We start from the raw sequence: 8,021 nt of genomic DNA on the forward strand, positions 1-8,021 counted from the left end.
ACGAACAAGGGGGACTAACAGTACATTTACTGGGTCATGAAGAAAAGATAATAATTTTTACAGCTGTAAGTAAAAACATACAGGGGCTGATCCAAGTGTGCCCATTGCCATGGAGGTGCTAGGGGTGTGCAATTTCCCCTAGCGCCTCCTTTTTACTGCAGCAGCCCATTTGCATTGGGCGCCCCGTTGAGATGGATTGGCTCGTGTTAAGGGAGCGGGCGCTCAATCATGGGCGCTCCTTTAACACACACCAATATTGCATCAGCTCGATCATGAATGATGAACGTGTAACGCTGTTGCCATGGGATCAGGTTCTGCGAGGCAGTACCGAGGGGGGGGGGGGGGGATGTCTTGATTCCTATAGGAGTGAATCGGCCTCATAAATTTAGTTGTAGGCAACATGGCAACAGTAAAACGTGTTAGCAAAAATCCAGAAGATTCAATAATAATATTTTCATAAGTTGGCAACCCTGCTTTTGAACTGAAACTCTGGTCGAAGTTTGGGTGTGTAATATTAAAAACTAGTTTTTTTTATTGTGGGTCTACACACCATACCAGAAAGGCTGTGGGTTCTTTAACACTTTGGTCTTGCAACTGTAGAACTGGACTCTGTTGTTAAAGAAAAATTTCCTCTCTATGTCTTTATCTTACATCTGTGCAATAAAGATCAATAACCAGTCCTAGACACATTCAGCAAGGTCCAAACTGTCTTGCTTTATTTTACAAACTCGACACACAAACACCACAATCCACAGACAGCAGAATGGATAATGCTGATAATGCTTTATCAATACCCAGGCCTGTTGTTGGGCTAATGAGTACCCTGAAGAGTCCAGGGGGAAAGAGTACCCCTGCAATGACATAGCTAGCTAACAGAGCTCCCCTTTCAATAACATGGACTTAAAGGCATCACCACTATAGCAGAATGACAGCATGGAGTGCTGGCATCCTGCCTCCTGACAAAGCACATTGGTGATCCCTTAGGCCTAGCACCCTAGGGCAGTTGCCCATCTCGCCTGCCTCTTCTGAGGGCCCTGGTGAGGATGCTTAGCAGATAGCACTTAACCTCTGTTGCAAGATTCTTCTCACTGCTGAGTTATCCAGCACCTGCTCGTTCAAGGAGAAAACCTACAATAATATAGGATACTACAGATATGCCACCAAGCAAGAAAAGTCCATACAGGATCAATGCCATAACCTCCCTGGAATCTAATGCTGCTGTACAGCGAGCTGGATTAGCGGGGCTGTTACCATTAAAAAGAGACCTCCTGACACACATCCAACTCATTTAGCTCTTAGCTGGGAAAACTACCACCTCCAGAAGCACAGACCTGGATAGACCAATAGTCTATAGCCTTATGCACAATTTAGTCAATAATGGGGGTTACAATTGTATTTATATACTATGTGCTGTTGGTAAGCAGATGCCTTTGAAGTAGTGGCATACTAAGAGGGGGCAGGGTGAGGGGGATGGTCTGCTCCAGGTGGCAACCAGGAGGGGGTTGCCAGTGAGAAACTCTGACCTAAGGCTACCAGCAGAGTGGCGATATCCAGTGTACTGCAAGCAGAGCCCATCCCTCTTACGGCAGAAGATGAGGTAGCCCAGTGCACCATGAGCAGAGCCCATCCTGCTTGTGGTGGAAGATGGAGGTGGTCCAGTGCACCACAAGCAGAGCCCATCCTTCACAGCAGAAGATGGATGCAGCCCAGTGAACCGCGAGTGGAGTCCATCCCATTCGCGGCCGCGGATTGGCGAGATCTGGTGGACTGCGAGGAGAGAAGAGAGGAAGAGAGAGGCTGGAGAGCCACAACCAGAGTCCATCCTGAAGAGGGGCAGGCCCAGAATGACCACACATGAGCCTATGCAAGTCAGAGAGGAAGGGATGTTTGTGTGAGTGAGTGAGTGTGTGTGTATAGGAGTGCATGTGTATGTATGAGAGAGGGAGCCTGTGAGAAGGGTTGTGTTTATGTGAGAGAGAGTCTGTGTGAAGAGGTGTGCATGCAAGAGAGAGGGAGCCTCTGAGAAGGAAAAGGGAACCGGAGATCATTGGGTGTAAGGGGAATGGAAGGGTGAACCTTAGGGGGAAGGGGTGCCAAAGGAAGTATCCACACCAGGTGCCAAACACTTTAGGCATGCCACTGCTTTAAAGAACTAGTATACTGTATTTTCTTGTATGATGTTTTGAAATTTTAAACTTAGAATTGTCTTTTTCTGGCATTTCTGTAAGTGGTATAGTGTACACCTTAGCCACATCTTAAACATACAAAGGATAAATGAATATCAGGTTTTATCAAAACAAATCTGCAATGTAATATAGTAATCACACAAAAAAACACAGTGGATTAATTACATCAAAAAATGGCAGTGAGAACTTTTCAAAAATAGAATTGAGCATTCATAATTGCAATTGAAATATCTGTAACCTCCCCTTTTTGCTGGGATCACCTTCAGAGGCTGCAAAGGCGGTGAGTGACTCTACTGCTGTCCTGGTACCAGTCTCGATGCACCAGGGATTACCAGTTGGGGATCAGAAATCTTCTGGGAGGCCCAAGGGGAAACTTACCATAAACTCAATGCCACACTGGTTTGCTGGTTCCAAAAGAATAGACTTTAAGGTCCAAAAGTTTCCAGATTTTCAAAATCATTCACACTATCGAAAACTGGATACAGTCCAAGTAGTCAAGGTCAACAGCTCAGTCAACAAAACAATTTTAATCCCAAGGTCTTCGGGGCAGCATTTCAATTGAAAATTAATCTTCCCCAGCAAGGTCCACAAACATCCCGGGATCCTAGGGTAAAATTCTTCTGGTTGGCTTTCAGCGATGATGCAATAAATATATGCTCAATGGAATATATATTCTCTGATTAATTGTATAGCATCTGTTGCCACAAGAAAATATATTCTGCTTTCTGATTAGAGTCCAGGGGACCTGGCAACCTGAGGAGAACATGTTGGAGAGGCCAGCAGATGCACAAAGAAGGAGCAGGCCTGTTTGCTGCCAGGGTGCTGACGCTGAAACCTAGTGAACAGGTAAGGCAGGGCATGTAGCAAAGAGAAAAAGGCATGGGACAGGTTCATACCACATAGGTTAGGGTCCACCAACTGCCACTGAACAGGAGAGAAGCCCCTGACACAACTTGAAAGTCTAACAAGCCCAGAGATGCACTGAGCCTTTTTTTAGCGCAGACTGTACAGAGTTGTCATCTCTCCTCATGTGGGAAAAGGTTCCCTCTATTTCTGTCAAAAATGTCATTCCTTCAGTTGGCTCTCTCCTAAAATTTCCCTCTCTCCAAAACAAATCAGTGAGGCATTAAAATGTTTTATCCTTCTCGCCAAGTCTCCTAGTGAAATGCTTTCTAATGGCCAGATTGGAAAGTTAGCTGGATAAACGTATCTGGCTAACTTTGGAGGGATATTCAGTGGTGCAGCCGCACTATTAAATACAGATGGCTATCTTACAGAAAAAAAGATTTAAACATAAATGATAGCCGGGAAAGTTTATCCGGCTAACTTTAGGACAGCTCTACAGCACAACCAGAGTTATTTTATTTATTTAACAGTTTTATATACCGAAGTTCTAGTAACAAAGTTACTAATCAATTCGGTTTACATTGTAACAATAAAAATTGACAGAATATAGAATTATGTCTTACAGAGAACAGGGAAGATTTAACTTGGAAATAAATAAAATAACTTAGTGAGAGCAATAAATAACTTCAATGGAGCAAGGAGAGTACAATTTAAATACAATATAATATAGGAGGATAAATTCGGAATTGAATGAGTTGGGCCTGAGGTCGATTGTTGAAAAGTTAAGAAAAGTTATTGGGATAAGGAGAATGCTTGATTAAACAGCCAAGTCTTGAGTCGCTTTTTAAAGGTGGGTGTTGATTGTTCCAATCTCAGGTCAGGAGGGAGAGAGTTCCAGAGTTTAGGTCCAGCGGTGGAAAGAGCTCTTTTACTGAGTGAAGTTTTGAGCGGATGGGCCTTTAGTGTGCCTCTCTGGGCTAGCCTCGTTGGACGGGAAGAGGTGTGAAATTGTAAAGGGATGGTGAGTTCAATTGGAGAAGCGTTTTTGATGACTTTGTGGATTATTGTTATAGTTTTATAGAGGATTCTCTGATTGATGGGGAGCCAGTGAAGGTTCTTTAAGATGGGTGTAATATGTTCCCTTTTGTTAGATTTGGTTAGAATCCTCGCAGTGGCATTTTGTAATAATTGTAGAGGTTTCAAAGTGTTAGCGGGTAGACCAAGCAGTAAAGAGTTACAATAATCTATTTTCGAGAATATTATTGTTTGTAGAACATATCTGAAGTCTTGGAAATATAAGAGTGGTCTTAGTCTCTTTAATAATTGAAGTTTAAAGAAGCAATCCTTTATGATATTATTGATGAAAGTTTTATAGTTCAGCAGATTGTCCATGGTGACTCCAAGATTTCTGACCTGGGTGGAGAAGGCTGGAGGAGATAAGGAGTGTGTGTTGAGTGAGGAATGGTTGCCATCTGGAGTGATGAGCAGAAACTCTGTCTTATTGGAGTTAAGTATCAAATTAAGCTTTGTTAGGAGATTGTTAGCTGGATAACTTATCTGGCTATCCTAACTCCTCTCAGAAATGCCTCCAGAACACCCCTATGTTATCTGGCTACATTTGACCTGGTTAATGAGATAGCCAGCTAAAGGTAAGCTAGATAAGTACCCAAAATAGCTATTATGCGATGAGACTGAAGAACCTCAATATGTATAACCCTGGGAGACATGCTACAGACCTCCAAATACATGAAAGCAATTAATGAGACAGTAAAATTAGGGGGTCACGAGATGAAACTCCAAAGAGGACATCACAGGAACAATGTCTGGAAATATTTCTTCACAGAGAGGGGTGGTGGATGCATGAAACAACCTCCCGGAACAGGTGGTGAAGACGAGAACAGTAATGGAAGTCAAAAGAGTGTAGGACAAAGCCAAAGGATCCCTGATGGCCAGAGAATGGAAATGAAGAAATGGAGTAGGCTTTTCTATGACACCTAAAGTTTACATTTCTGCTTGGGGGTTGTCTGCACGGACTGGAAGCTGCTTACTACCCTTAACAGAAGGCTTGGGGTATAGTCTGCATGGAGCAGCAGTTGCTACTACCATATCAGAAGGCTTAGGGTATAACCTGCATGGACTGGCAGTTGTTATTACCCTAAACAGAAGGATTATGGGGTAACCTGCATGCAGCGGCAGTTGCTACTACTGGCTTGGGGAAGTCAGCATGGAGTGGAAATTGGTACTACCCTTAACAGAAAGCTTAGGGGTAGACTGCATGAAGCAGCAGTTGCTATTACCCTTAACAGAAGGCTTGGGAGTAGTGTGCATAGAGCACATTTGATGTTATCTACCAAAAAAAACCAAAAAAACCCAAAAACTTGCTGGGCAGACTAGATGGCCCATATCTGCCATCATTCACTATGTTTCTATGTAAATGCCTCTGAATATGGACCTCTGTGTGTTCAGAAGGAAGTGAGCTGCTCTTTAAAATCTCTGAACTGATAAACATAAACTTTTGCCTTTTAACTTCAATTTACAGAACAGAATAAGACGCAGGCTAGCAGCAGCGATTAACCTGTCTTACAAAAAAAAAATACAAAATCTCTTGCAATTTTAAATTAGTCTGTACAGAGCTATAAATTACTTAAAAATCCACATTAAAATGTTTTTTATTCACAGCTTGAATGCTGCAGATGGGTTGGTATACTGTTGTGTTTCTGGGCTGCCGTTGCCTCCTGAATTTTCTGGTTGAGTGTGTGCCCAAATGGAACTTTATTTCAATGCCAGCCTGGATCTCTGCATCCACTGCTGTGTCCAGGCCTCACACTTGATGAACTTCTGGGGGGCCCAGTTTAATAGCGAGAAACTTGGGCTTCTGGGCTGTGCCCAGTCTTGTGCCTTTAAAAGAAAGGATGGAGGGCGGAGCCAATACCTGGAACGTCAGATTACAATGTTTCGTAGATGTGGTAAAAGAAAAAAATATATTTTTAGCATGGCATTTGCTAGGTCTAGGTGAGCAATGAGGTACTTTCCTTTTTCTGAGTGATAATGGCGGTCCTGTGCGCAAACACCCATTCCTTTCAGTTCTGTAAGTTCAGGGAAAAGAAGAGGAAGATGACCTTTGGTACTACTGGTTCTGAGTAAACCAATCAGTTGTAATTTGCGTGTGAAGGTGCCCTCCAACTGCATGTTTGCATTTTTTATTGTATTATAATAAAATGAGGTAAATGGGTTACAAGGAAGCCACAAACAAACATGCAGTAGGAAAGTCCCTTCACAACACAGATTACGACTTGATTTACAATTTGGTCAATGAATGTACAGCACCCGGAGCATCTCGGCGAAGGCTACTCAGAGCTCTGATGCAACAGTACTCGTCAGAGCAGCAAGCCGATTGCGTTTTGGTTCCGGCGCGGCCACTTCTAGACTTTATTTCTAAGTCTCCTTTCTTTTTTGTCACAGTATATTTCAGTTCTTTTATTTTTATCCGACAGCTTCCTCTTACTACTCCCTGGCCTCCCAGCCTGGTCTGAACCCCGCCGTCTCCCTGGGTTTTCTTCCCACCTTGTTACTTCTCCTGCCTACCATCTAGCTCAGCTGTTGCAGTGGCAGTCCACTGGTGGAGAGGCGCAGAATACAGCTTCCTCCAGATGCCAGGAGGACTGTGCTTCAGCTGGCCAGTAGGTGTCACTATTGCCTGATAGCTGGGAGTACCCAGAGCCCCAGACAGCCTGATAAGTGGGACCTGAAATACTGGGCCTATGCACTTTTTCATAAAAGATGTGCAGAAATTATTACAACCACATTCCCTGTTTTCAACAAAAGCCTCTTCACGTTATAGTTTTGTTTGACATACGTCAACCCTTACCAATACCACTTATAAGCATGAAAATTACAAGTGGTAGCCTTGAAATGAGCGGAATGTGGGGTACTGCTAAGAGCCAGTAACAGGAAAGTTGTACTGAGTGCAGGAAAGGAGGAGCTTCTGTGAGGATTGTGAGCACCTGTCACTCACAGTAGTCGTCGTCCCCCCCCGAGTACAACTTTCTGGCCAGCTGGGTTCTGCAGAACACCACCCCGCCCACCTCTGCTAGGGGGCTGATCAGCTGGAGAAATGAGTAGCAGTGGTGGCAGCAGCCAGGGTGGGTGCAGGAAGGAGGAGTGATGGCGGCCAGCCAGAGGGGGAGGAATGAAAGTGTGGGGAGTGCAAGCCACGTTTTCTTAGAATTCTCAAGGATTGACTTGTTTCAGCGGTGGTTGAATGGGATTCTATGGTAAGAGTGAGCTCTGCAGTGCCCACATTAACTTAGATTCATAATGATGGGTATGGGTAAGTAGCAGGAGCCTTTAAACCCCCCCCCCCCAAATATCTCCTCAGAAGTGAAATAATCACGTTGGAGGCTTGACCCTGCACCATCCCTTGCACCTTCTTCCATATTGTTAATTCTACAATCACTATGTTAAGGATAAATATGTACGCAACTCATCATTTTGCATGCCTAGTGTTATAAAAATATACAATAACCAATAAATGCTTTTTCCTTTTCTCTATTTGCCGATAGAGCTTTCATTGAACAATTTTTAGTACAAATGTTTTTTATTTTCGTTTTGTGACAGAGGTAGAATACCATGTTTTTCCAAATTCGTTAGCAGAAGACTTCATGGGTCAAGCTCACCATTTAATTATAGCCTGCGTGAGGTGACCCCCTCCCCTTTTTTTCAAACCCTGGCAACCCCACCCAGCCCTTACCTAAATAGTCTGATAGTCTAGTGAGGACCTGGAGTGCCTCCTAGGACTCTGAACCCACTGCCATTTTGGAATTAGGGCGCACTCTGGGCCCCTGCTAGCCCAGCAGGTCTGCTGAGGTTAAGGGTTTGGAATAAGGGGAGGAGCTTGAGGGGAATGGGAAGAGACTTACTGGGACTTTCACTGTTAAAAGCTTTAAACTTTTTTTTTTTTTTTTACTTTGGTGAAGGGATGGGATAAGA

Source organism: Rhinatrema bivittatum, chromosome 14 (genome assembly GCF_901001135.1).
Source record: "Rhinatrema bivittatum chromosome 14, aRhiBiv1.1, whole genome shotgun sequence".
Classification (NCBI taxonomy): Eukaryota; Metazoa; Chordata; class Amphibia; order Gymnophiona; family Rhinatrematidae; genus Rhinatrema; species Rhinatrema bivittatum.